At 46.2% G+C, this 12,947-nt stretch overlaps 1 protein-coding gene across 9 annotated transcripts in view; it reads left to right on the forward strand.

The window, feature by feature from the left end:
- Positions 1 to 12,947, forward strand: part of EGFL7 (EGF like domain multiple 7) — a 349,370-nt gene that overhangs the window by 290,019 nt on the left and 46,404 nt on the right. The window contains exon 1 of one of the 9 annotated variants that reach the window (XR_012226624.1): positions 1,727 to 2,018. The exons of the other annotated variants lie outside the window; for them this stretch is intronic. The gene's annotated coding sequence lies outside the window, so the exon portion shown is untranslated. Of the gene's footprint in view, positions 1 to 1,726; positions 2,019 to 12,947 lie in introns of those variants that run through there. 9 annotated transcript variants of the gene reach the window in all.

Genomic DNA, 12,947 nt, shown 5'->3' on the forward strand with positions numbered 1-12,947 from the left:
GACAGAGTACAGGGTCAGAGCGTGTGCCAGGAGGCACAACCAAGTACAAGGCAGAGTGCAGGTTCAGAGCGTGTGCCAGGAGGCACAACTGAGTATGAGACAGAGTACAGGGTCAGAGCGTGTGCCAGGAGGCACAACCAAGTACAAGGCAGAGTGCAGGTTCAGAGCGTGTGTCAAGAGGCACAACAGAGTGCAAGGCAGGGGACCTGAATACAGCGCACAGCCAGGCAGGGACATGGCAGACCAAGCCAGGAAGCACAACAATAATCAGGCACCTCCCCTAGGAAGAGGTAGCCTGATATAGCACATGATCACGAGAGCTTCCGGGTCAAGTCCTCCAGTACCATAGAGAGGACTGACCTGGAGACCGAACTGAGAAAAGCGCGCAAGCGCAGACATAACATGGAGGAGACAGGGACCTAGGTACGAGAGATGCGCGTGCGCACCCGGCGGGACCCCCGGAGTGATCGCAGCTCCGGAAGAGATGATGTCGGGACCGAGGTCCCGCCCCCAGGAGAGCGCCGCGTGACATAAAGCATTGTTTTTTACCTTGTTTTTTTTATTTTTTTTAAGTGATTCACTAAAGGGGTTAACTAGTGGGACAGTTTTATAGGGCGGGTCATTACGGACGCGGCGATACTAAATATGTGTACTTTTATTGTTTTTTTATTTGCAAAAAAAAAATTTTTTAGGGAATATATATATTTTTTTAATTTATTTAGGATTTTTTAAAAAATTATTTTCACACTTGTTTTTTTATTTTTACTTTATTATGTTCCCAGGGTGGGACATTACTATATTGTGTTAGATCGCTGCAGGCAGTGCAGAAGCAGGCTCTGAGAAAGCCGCCTCCCTGCAGGACAGCGAAAGGCCCCCACGGCCATCTTGGATCTGGGGGCCTGCAGGAAGGAGGCCCCGGAACAACGCGAGCACATCACGTTGTTCCGTGGGGCTCAGGGAAGCACGCAGGGAGGGGGCTTCTTTCCTATGCCCCCGGTACACTACCTTGGAAACTTATCCATGATATACTTGAATCGCTTTTGCATTTTAATTCATTGCCTTTACAAAGTTGTTCATTAGTCCCATCTTGATATCCAACGGTGGTAACAAAATCTTCTGTGTGACAACAAGTGCTGGATGCCAGACATTTTTCCTCCCTGGCTGAAGTGAATGTCGAAGAGGCCAGTCTCTTTTATTGTAGTGATATGCCCTTGCACGACCATCCAACTCTCACAGAAAACAGCAGTACTTTGTGAATTAACTCTGGAGACCAAGTAAGAGGGCAACTACCTTTTAAGTAATCACAGAGGGGCCACAAATGTTGGTCATAGTTCAGTCTGTTTTCTTGTTTTCATAGGTTTCTTTCATGTGCACTGCATAACCAACTGGAATTGAAGGTTGCACATTGCCATTATGCAGCAAGAAGGCTTTTAGGCTTGTTTTGGATGAATCAATGGAGAGCCTCCATTCCTTTGGATTATAACTTATCTTCAGAGCTTCTATTAAACTGTTGATGATGTTGCATGCCACAAGATCGCCCTCCAAGAAGAAGTGTTGGATAAGATCTTTGTCACGATTGCAGAACAAAAAAGTCTGAACATCGCCCTCTAGGAGATTCCACTGCTGTAGACTGAAACTTAAGAGCTCAGCCTTACTCTTGGGCAGATCCAAATCTCTAACAAGATCGTTCAGCTCACTTTGTGTTATAAGGTGTAGTTCAGTTGACGATGCTGACCGAATGTTTGTCTCATGAGAGGAAGGTGCTTCATGACAATAAACACCCTATTCTTCGTCACTTGACTCAACTGAAAATATCTGGAGCTTTTGGAATCGGCAGTTCTTCAATATGTTGGGCGTATTGCAGATGGAATGTTACTGTAAAGTCCACTACTTCCTTGAAACTCCTTTCCTAATGGGGGGCACCATACAGAAATAGCAATTAGTAGTGAGATTGGTTGGCTCTTACCAGATCATTGGGACTGCAAAAGACAGACTGCCTCTTTCCTTGCATCCACTGGGTAAGATATGATGTACATCTATTGCAGCATATGTGTGGAGCCCAACTCTTTTCCTGATCTCCTATTCTGCAGCCAAAATACATGTTGTAGGCTTTCCTTATCAAGGTGGTCAAGTTTTGCCTTAGTTTTTGCTACATATGCGGAGACGTCACTTGGCATCACAATCTGCTTTGTTAATGGACAAACGAGGCCTATCAGAAAAAAAATATATAAACATGTTGATATGCTAAGTAATCCTAAAACTGTAACATAGTAACATAGTTATTAAGGTTGAAGGGAGACTTTAAGTCCATCTAGTTCAACCCATATCCTGTCCTAACCTGCCCTAACATGTTGATCCAGAGGAAGGCAAAAAAAACCCATGTGGCAAACAGTAAGCTTCACATTGGGGAAAAAAATTCCTTCCCGACTCCACATACGGCAATCAGACTAGCTCCCTGGATCAACGCAATATTAAGGAAACTAGTGTATATACCCTGTAATATTATACTTTTCAAGAAAAACATCCAGTGGGGGCAGCACGGTGGCTCAGTGGTTAGCGCTGCAGCCTTGCAGCGCTGGGGTCCTGGGTTCGAATCCCACCAAGGACAACATCTGCAAGGAGTTTGTATGTTCTCCCCGTGTTTGCGTGGGTTTCCTCCGGGCACTCCGGCTTCCTCCCACACTCCAAAGACATACTGATAGGGAATTTAGATTGTGCGCCCCATCGGGGACAGTGATGAAAAATGTGTGCAAATTGTAAAGCGCTGCGGAATATGTTAGCGCTATATAAAAATAAAGATTATTAAATAAAGATTATTATTATTATCCAGTCCCTTCTTAAATTTTAGTAGGGAATCACTCATTACAACATCATATGGCAGAGAGTTCCATAGTCTCACTGCTCTTACAGTAAAGAATCCGTGTTTGTGAGTATGCTTAAACCTTCTTTCCTCCAGATGTAGCGGATGCCCCCTTGTCCCCGTCTCAGGTGTAAGAGTAAAAAGATCATTAGAAAGGTCTTTGTACTGTCCCCGCATATATTTATACATTATAATAAGATCACCCCTAAGCGTTCGATTCTCCAAACTAAATAACCCCAAGTGTAATAACCTGTATTGGTATTGCAGACCCCCTAGTTCCCTAATAACCTTGGTCAGCTATGTCTGTCTTATACACCAGTGACCAGAACTGTACGCAGTATTCTAAGTGCAGTCGCACTAGTGACTTATATAGAGGTAAAATTATGTTCTCCTCATGAGTATCTATGCCTCTTTTAATGCATCCCATTATTTTATTTGTCTTTGCAGCAGCTGCCTGACACTGGCCACTAAATGTGAGTTTGTCGTCCACCCATACACCCAGGTCTTTTTCAGTGACAGTTTTGCCCAGTGTTTTACAATTAAGCACATAATTATACATCTTATTCGTTCTACCCACGTGCATGACCTTACAATTATCCCCATTAAAGCTCATTTGCCATTTATCAGCCCAAGCTTCTAGTTTACATAAATCCTCCTGTAATATAAAATTGTCCTCCTCTGTATTGATTACCCTGCAGAGTTTAGTGTCGTTTGCAAATATTGAAATTCTACTCTCTATGCCCCCTACAAGGTCATTAATAAATATGTTAAAAAGAAGCGGGCTGTTGTGAGTTCATTCTCTGGTTCACCAGTTGTGAGTTTTCCTTCCAGACTCCCTCTGGTGGTAACAGGAGGTAGTGAGGCTGATTTGATCGGTGGACATCTGCCACCTGAGAATGAGGATGACGATTGGACCTCAGGAGTCTCAGATTGGATTTAAGACAGCCGACGCCCTATTCAGTTGCTGGTGATTCCTTCTGGCTTGTCAGCTCTTGGTTTTCAGCTCTGTTCTAGTCATCTAAAGCTAAGTTTTTCTGCAAATGTTCACACTTGCTTTTGTTGGTCTATTCAGCTTTTTGTGTGGTCAGCCAGCCCCCACTGGGGGCTGTGCTGAATTTCCACTCTTATTTATCAGTATTTTGCCAATTTGCTTTTTGTCCCTTACTAGTTTGGTCTCTTTTTGCTCTGTCTCAGAATATTTCAGAGTGCTGATATAGTGGGAGAAGTCTAGTGACTTCAGGGTTAATTTTGCTATCAGAAGTGTTGGACATTATTTTTGTAGGGTTTTTTGCAGGTTGCAGACAGTGTCTTTCCTTTCCTTTCTAGTTAGTTTGGGCCCCATCGTTTGCTCAGCCTATTTTCCTGCCTGTGTTTGTGCCTTCATCTTGTTTCACCGTCAATACATGTGTGGGGGCTATCTATTCCTTTGGGGTCTGCTCTGGGGCAGTTTTCCCCTTTTCATGCTTCAGGCTTATTTAGTCCTCCGGCTGTGACGAAGCGTCTAGGAATATCGTAGGTACGCTCCACGGCTGCTGCTAGTTGTGTGGTAGGATCAGGGATCTGCAATCTGCATAGTTACCAACCTCTCTGGTTTTCTGTGACTTAGCTTGTTTTGTTTTTTTCTCCTCGGTGACCCATTCATAACAGCGGGCCCAAAACTGACCCCTGTGGTACCCCACTGCTAACCGTGACCCTGTCCGAGTGTGCTCCATTAATAACCACCCTTTTTTTCCTATCCCTGAGCCAGCCCTTAACCCACCTACACATATTTTCCCCTATCCCCATTGTTCTCATTTTATGTATCAACCTTTTGTGTGGCACCGTATCAAAAGCTTTTGAAAAGTTCATATACACCACGTCCACTGCATTCCCTTGGTCCAGTCCGGAACTTACCTCTTCATAAATGCTTATCAGATTAGTCTGACAGGAACGGTCCCTTGTAAACCCATGTTGATATTGGGTCATGAGGTTATTCTTCTCCAGATACTCCAGTATAGTATCTCTTAGAAAACCCTCCAGGATTTTACCCACAGTTGAGGTTACACTTCCTGGCCTATAATTTCTAAGTTCAGTTTTTGTCCCCTTTTTGAATATTGGCACCACATTTGCTATACGCCAGTCCTGTGGTACAGACCCTGTTATTATGGAATCTTTAAAGATTAAAAATAATGGTCTATCTATGACTGTGCTTAATTCCTGCAGTACTCGGGGGTGTATCCCATTCGGGCCCGGGGATTTGTCAATTTTAGTGATTTTTAGATGCCGTACTTCCTGCTGGGTTAAGCAGGTGACATTTAATGGAGAATTTTTATCCCTGATCATGTTATCCGTCATGGGATCTTCTTGTGTAAATACTGTTGAAAAAAAGTAATTTAGCATATTGGCTTTTTATTCGGTCGTCCATGACAGCACCACCTGAGAGGGGATCCGCCCTTTAGGAACAGGAAACCTACAGATACAAAAAGGGTGGCACCTCTCCCACGCATCAGTTGGTTTCCTGTTCCTAGAGGACAGGACTCTCTACAGATCGTCCGTCATGGAATCTTCATTGAATACCCAGGCCGGCTGACCGACCCAGGTAGCGAGGGGGTCTCCTACCTCGGTCAGTGCGGGGTCCCTGGAAGCGCCACGGTGGGGCCGGGTAGGTCACCACGGCAGTGGACGAAGCAGGTGGAGCAGGGGTCCGGTGGATGCCGTCTCCAAAGCCAGCACCTGGTATGTATGCCCCGGTGCGCTTCCCCAGGCCCGGTCCTTCCGGTCGGTGCTGTCCCCTGGCCGGGCTCATGGCGGCGGGCGCGGGGGGGGGCTGGCACTCCGGGCAGGGCTGCGCGGCTCCTTCGTGCGCGCTCCCGCAGGGCTCTGTGAGCGGCGGAAGTGACGCGGCGGAAGGGGCGGAGCGATAGCGCCGATACCGGAAGTCGGGTGCCGGCCGACCTCCGGCGCGCGCCGCGGGTGCATGCCGGTCCGGGGGTCGCGCGGCGACCCGGCGCAAGGGGGGCCGGAGCATGGGGGAGGGAACGCAAAGCCGGGTGGGTGGTGCTATGGCAGGTTGCCTGCTGACCCGGACAGGAGGCCATATAAGGCAGATGGGGACGCCGCTGGGGTGCTTCTGAAGGCCCCAGCAATGGATACGTCGGAAGCCCCCTTAGTCCAGCAGGACGAGGCGCAGGAGCGGCTGCAGAAACAGGCCAATACGAGTAGCCAGCAGAAGAAACAGACGAACTAGCGACCAGAGCCGCGAAAGTTCCTCCAGAAAGGACCCCCCTGCCTCCCTCCGTGATCCGGTACCTGCCTCATCTGCATGGGTAAGAGATCTCCGTGAATGTACCCTGATGCAGTGTTCCCTTATGTTCTTTTTCAGGGGAAGAAGGTTGCGGGAAAACAGAAACACAGGGAATGTGCCCTCTGTAGTTCCCCCCTACCAGATGGCCACCCTAAAAAGTTATGCCAGCCATGCATACGGCAGACGGTAGGAGTTATTAAGGACAGGGAGTCCAGGGGTAGATTGTCAGGCCCTTATACTCTCCCCCGTTTATGCAGGTAGCGGAAGAGACACCTGACTTCACTTCAAACCTGAGAGACATGATCAGGGCAGAAATGAAAGCTTTACCTCAAAGAGAACCTTCTAGGAGAAGAGAGGCTAGTGGTTCAGGCTCGGAGGCCTCAGTCGCCCCTGGGAAGGGGGACAATTCCTCGGACTCCTCGGCCTCCTCGTCGTCTTCCTCGGATGAAGACTCTAGCCGGTTCTGCTTCCCCTTAGACCAGATGGACAGATTAGTGAAATCTATACGGTCCACCATGGGGGTAGCGGAAAAAAAACGGGAACTCTCAGCACAGGACATAATGTTCGGGGGGTTGGACCCCAAAAAACGTAAAGCTTTTCCATTGAACGAAAAGGTTCAGAGCCTAATTGATAGAGAATGGAAGAGACCGGAGAAAAGGGGCTCCATGCCACCAGCCTTTAAGCGGAGATACCCCTTTGATAACCCGGTAGTAAACAGATGGGATAAAGCCCCGAAACTAGATGCAGCAGTAGCCAAAGCATCTAAAAAATCCGCCATACCGTTTGACGATATGGCCTCCCTGAAAGATCCGTTAGATAAAAAAGCGGATTCTTTCCTTAAAGGGACATGGGAGATGTCAGCAGGCGCGTTAAGACCAGCGGTAGCTGCCACCTGTACAGCCAGATCTATGATGGTCTGGCTAGATCAGCTAGATTCCGAAATAAGAGATGGAGCTTCAAGATCATCTATTCGGAAAAATTTGCCCATCATTCAAAATGCCGCGGCGTTTTTAGCCGATGCTTCTGCAGACTCTGCAAGAATGGCGGCTAAAGCCGCAGGTCTATCTAATGCAGCGCGAAGAGCGCTCTGGTTAAAATGCTGGCCAGGAGATATTCAAGCCCGGTCCCGTCTCTGTTCCATTCCCTGCGAGGGGGAGTACCTATTCGGCCCCGTCTTGGACGAATTGTTGGAGAAAGCTGGAGATGACAAAAAGAAATTTCCCAGTCTCCCGAACCCCTCTTACAGACGTCCCTTTGCCAGGAAAGGGTTTTTCCGGAGAAGGCCGTCCAGAGATCAGGGCAGATGGGATGACAAAAAAAGGAAAGGTACAGGATTCATGTTTGGGGGAGGGCGCCAGGAAGGTCCAGCTCGGGATACGAAAAAGCCGCCCCAATGACTAGTTGCCCCAGTAGGAGGGAGACTAGCTGCCTTCTACCCATCCTGGTCTCTGATCTCCAATAGCAGCTGGATATTGGGGATAATAGCCGTGGGACTACGACTAGAGTTTTCTAGGGTTCCCCTTGATCAATTTAAAATCACCCCACTCAGGTCGTCTGCTGCAGAACAAGCTGCCCTGGAAGCCGAGGTTCATAACCTGTGCGCTAAGAAAGTCCTGATAGAGGTTCCAGAGGAAGAATGGGGGAAGGGATTCTACTCCCCTCTGTTCCTGGTCCGCAAACCGGACAGCTCCTTTAGGACAATAATTAACCTTAAGGCCCTCAACAAGTTTTTGGTCATACGTCCCTTTAAAATGGAAACGATTAAGTCTGCAATAAAATTGCTGTTCCAAAACTGCTTCATGGTGGTGTTAGATCTAAAAGACGCATACTACCATATACCCATCCATGCAGGCCATCAGCGGTTCCTCAGAGTGGCGGTTCAGTTGGATGGGTCAATTCGACATTTCCAATATGCGGCCCTCCCTTTTGGAGTGGCAGTCGCTCCCCGAGTGTTTACTAAGGTGATAGCGGAGGTCATGGCCCATCTACGTGAATCGAACATTCTGGTGATTCCCTACCGGGACGATTTTCTTATTGTAGGTAAAACGGCGAACCATTGTTTACAACAGCTACAAAAGGCAATGTCTGCCCTAGAACGGTTAGGATGGTTGCTGAACATCAAAAAGTCCCGGTTGCAGCCAATGAAAGTCCAACAATTTTTGGGCCTAACCCTGGATTCTGAAAAACAGGAATGCCGTCTGCCTCCGGACAAGCTTGTTCGCCTCCATTATCAGATCCTGAACGCCTCCAATAACCCCACCATGTCCCTCAGAAAAGCCATGTCCCTTCTAGGCTCTCTTTCAGCCTGTATCCCGGCAGTCCAGTGGGCCCAGTTTCAGGCAAGGAAACTACAGAGCGAGGTCTTATTACATCAAAAAGTCCTTGGAGGTTACTTGGAGGGTCAGCTAACCTTATCCCGTAACACAAGGGAGTCCCTAGAGTGGTGGTTAGACAAAGATAACTTATCAAAAGGGGTGCCCTGGGAGTATAACGTAACCCGCATAGTCACCACGGATGCTAGTCCTTACGGTTGGGGAGCTCATATGGGTGAAATTTTAGTCCAGGACCAATGGCAACATCATCAGTTAAGAATGTCATCTAACCTAAAAGAATTGACAGCGGTAGAACAGGCGGCTAAAAAGCTCCTTGTGTACCTACAGGGCCATCACATGCGAGTGTTCTCCGACAATCGGGTCACCGTGGCATACATCAATCACCAAGGCGGGACCTGTTCCAGACCCCTGATGTTTGTAGCAGAGCGGTTGTTCCAGCTAGCAGAACAATACTTCCTATCTTGAACAGCATTGCATATAAAAGGAAAAGACAACATCACGGCAGACTTTTTAAGCCGCCATCGGCTAAAGCAAGGGGAATGGTCTTTAAACACCTCCATATTCAATCTGATTGTTCAAAAGTGGGGATATCCAGAGGTAGACCTATTCGCCACCAGAGACAACACGCAATTGAAACAATTCTGCTCCCTGAATCCCAGAGAAAATCCTCTGGCGGTAGATGCCTTCCTGATAAACTGGGACTTCAAACTAGCCTACGCCTTCCCTCCCCTATCTCTTCTACCCCTGGTGATGAGGAAAATCAGGAAAGACAGAGCGAGGGTTATAGTCATCGCTCCATTTTGGCCCAGGAGAGCATGGTTCTCATGCCTCAGGACCATGTCGGTGTCCGATCCTTGGGTTCTGCCGGACATCCCGGATCTCCTGTCCCAGGGCCCAGTCTTCCATCCTCAGGTGGCTGGCCTTCATCTGACGGCGTGGAGTTTGAACGGTCATTATTAGAAGAGAAGGGTTTCTCCGCAGACCTAATTAACACCCTACTTAAGAGTAGAAAAATCATTACCACAAAAATTTACGTTAGAATTTGGAAAAAATTCCTTCAAAACTCAGAAGTAATCGCTGGGGATTCAGCACCTATAATGCAGATATTAGAGTTCCTACAAAAAGGTCTAGACATGGGACTCTCTACCAGTACCCTTAAAGTACAAGTGTCAGCCTTGGGGGCTCTGTTTAGCTGTAACATTGCTGGTAATTATTGGATAAGCAGATTCATTAAGGCAGCAGGTAGATCCAGGCCAATATTGAAGGATAGGTTTATGCCGTGGGACTTGAACCTAGTCCTCACTGCTATGACAGAGACTCCATTCGAACCTATCTCGTCGGCTTCCCTAAAAAACCTGTCCCTCAAGGTAGCCTTCCTGGTAGCTCTAACATCAGCTCGCAGAATAAGCGATATTCAGGCCTTATCTAGGTGTCCTCCTTATTTACAGTTTAAAGAGGATAGGGTAATACTTAGACCTGATCCAGCGTACTTGCCAAAGGTAGTTTCTAGTTTCCATAGGACACAGGAGATAGTTCTGCCATCCTTCCTCCCTAATCCAACTAACGAAAAAGAAAGGAAACTACACACCCTGGATCTCAGGAGAGGCCTCATAGAATATCTGTCAGTCACCGATCCCTGGAAGAAAGATAATGCCCTATTTATCTCTCATCAAGGCCCCAGAAAAGGTTGTAGAGCATCAAAAAATACACTAGCCAGATGGATTAGAGAGGCGATTGCAATAGCATACACATCAAAGGGCAGGTCGCCACCCGGAAAGCTGAGGGCGCATTCCACCAGGGCAATGGCAACCTCATGGGCCGAAAGATCAGAAGTCTCCATCGACCAGATATGTAAGGCGGCCACTTGGTCCTCTCCGAGCACCTTTTATAGTCATTATAGGCTAGACCTGGGTGCTTCCACAGACCTCTCTTTTGGTATAAGGGTGCTGCAGGCTGTAGTCCCTCCCTAAAGCTGATATTACTCTCTGTAAATCTCTCAGGTGGTGCTGTCATGGACGACCGAATAAAGTCTTAGTTACTCACCGGTTAACGGTATTTTTCGGAGTCCATGACAGCATCCGTATATTCCCTCCCTTATAGTTTAATTGGGGTGTGCACGTCTTTTTTCTTGTATATGCTCACTGGTGATAAAAGTTATAATTGTAAAGAATACTGTACATAAATCATGCATTAACCTTGGAAGTCCTCTTGTGCTCTGTAATCCAACTGATGCGTGGGAGAGGTGCCACCCTTTTTGTATCTGTAGGTTTCCTGTTCCTAAAGGGCGGATCCCCTCTCAGGTGGTGCTGTCATGGACTCCGAAAAATACCGTTAACCGGTGAGTAACTAAGACTTTCCTCATCCTCATCCGCCATTTCACCCAGACTATTTTTAAGGGGACCAACACTATCATTTTTTAGTTTCTTACTATTTATGTAGTTAAAGAATATTTTGGGATTATTTTTACTCTCTCTGGCAATGAGTCTCTCTGTCTCAATCTTTGCTGTCTTGATTTGTTTTTTTTACAGAATTTATTTAATCTTCTGTATTTAGTTAATGCCTCATCACTACCTACTTGCTTTAATTCTCTAAATGCTTTATTTTTGTCACTTATTGAGCCCCTTACAGCTCTATTTAGCCATAGTGGTTTCCTCCTATTTCTCGCATGTTTATTCCCATACGGTATATATTGTGCACAGGTCCTATTCAGGATGCTAATAAACATCTCCCATTTTCTTTGTGTATTTTTATGTCTCAGGATATCATCCCAGTTAATTGCACCAAGATCTTCTCTCATCCGTTGGAAATTTGCCTTCCTGAAGTTTAGTGTCCTTGTAACCCCTCTACTACACATCTTATTAAAGGATACATGAAAACTTATTAATTTGTGATCACTATTACCCAAGTGACCCCCAACCCTTATATTTGATATGCGGTCTGGCCTGTTGGTTAATATTAGGTCTAGCAGTGGCCCCCCTCTTGTTGGGTCCTGAACCAGTTGTGAAAGATAATTGTCTCTCATAGTTGTCACAAACCTATTACCTTTGCTGGAACTGCAGGTTTCGGTTCCCCAATGTATTTCCGGGTAGTTGAAGTCCCCCATAATAATGACTTCTCCTTGAATTGCAGCTTCATCTATTTGCTTTATGAGGCTATTCTCTGTTGCTTCCATTATTTTTGGAGACTTATAACAAACCCCTATCAGTAATTTATTATTTTTCCCCCCTCCCCTTATCTCTACCCACAAATATACCAAGCATTTATAAAAGTAGGTGATTAGACTGTAATTAGGATTATCCCTGTAATTAGGATTACTTCTTTGGATCTGAGTTGTCATTTTTTTTATTGGTCACCCTAACATGATACAATACTGAAGGCTTAATAGACTAAATACAGTGGGGAAAAAAAGTATTTAGTCAGTCAGCAATAGTGCAAGTTCCACCACTTAAAAAGATGAGAGGCGTCTGTAATTTACATCATAGGTAGACCTCAACTATGGGAGACAAACTGAGAAAAAAAAATCCAGAAAATCACATTGTCTGTTTTTTTTTCATTTTATTTGCATATTATGCTGGAAAATAAGTATTTGGTCAGAAACAAAATTTCATCTCAATACTTTGTGATATATCCTTTGTTGGCAATGACAGAGGTCAAACGTTTTCTGTAAGTCTTCACAAGGTTGCCACACACTGTTGTTGGTATGTTGGCCCATTCCTCCATGCAGATCTCCTCTAGAGCCGTGATGTTTTTGGATGTTGTGGAGGGTTCACCTAATCTAAACTCCACAGGGACTTTTACTCTTTTCAAGAACTGTGCTCCATGTTGCACCGCTATGAAATAGACGCAGCACAACATTGCTCTCCATTTACCCTTGTGGGAGTTCCAAGAATAAATCAAGCTCGCTTGGTTATTTCCAGAGCTCTCCTAGAAGTCACCTCAGAGCTCTCTCCACTGAGCTGTAGGACCAGCCCTTATTATCCTTTGGACCCTAAGCTATCCGTAATGTATTAAATATCCACTGGAAGTTAATCTAGTGTTACTCTTGTATGTATCTGAGATAGAGTAAGGCAGAGTGAGACCAAACATTTCACATGTGACACTTGCTGGTGCTATGTATTAATACAGCATAACTTGATGGCCACCAGTGACCGTGCTAGGGTGGGAATTGTTGGATTTTTGAGTGTTTAAAGGGGTATTCTACTTACAGTGTTGTTATAGATGATAAAGTCTAAATTGATGAGGATCCAACCACTGTGACCCCCTTAACCGCTGAGACCACCTGTCCTCACGTCTGTGGCCTTTCGCCTTGACCTCACGTGTCTGCAGCCTCTCGTCCTGACCTCACGTGTCTGCAGTTCTTGCCCTGACTCCACGTGTCTGCGGCCTCCTGTCCTGACGTCACATTTTTCCTTTTGTTTTATTCTTAGCAGTTTGGGCCTTTCTGCCGTTTTAGGGTTAATGGTTTTATTTG

This window comes from Dendrobates tinctorius, unplaced genomic scaffold (assembly GCF_039654945.1).
Source record: "Dendrobates tinctorius isolate UK_male_01 unplaced genomic scaffold, ASM3965494v1 ptg000013l, whole genome shotgun sequence".
NCBI lineage: Eukaryota > Metazoa > Chordata > Amphibia > Anura > Dendrobatidae > Dendrobates > Dendrobates tinctorius.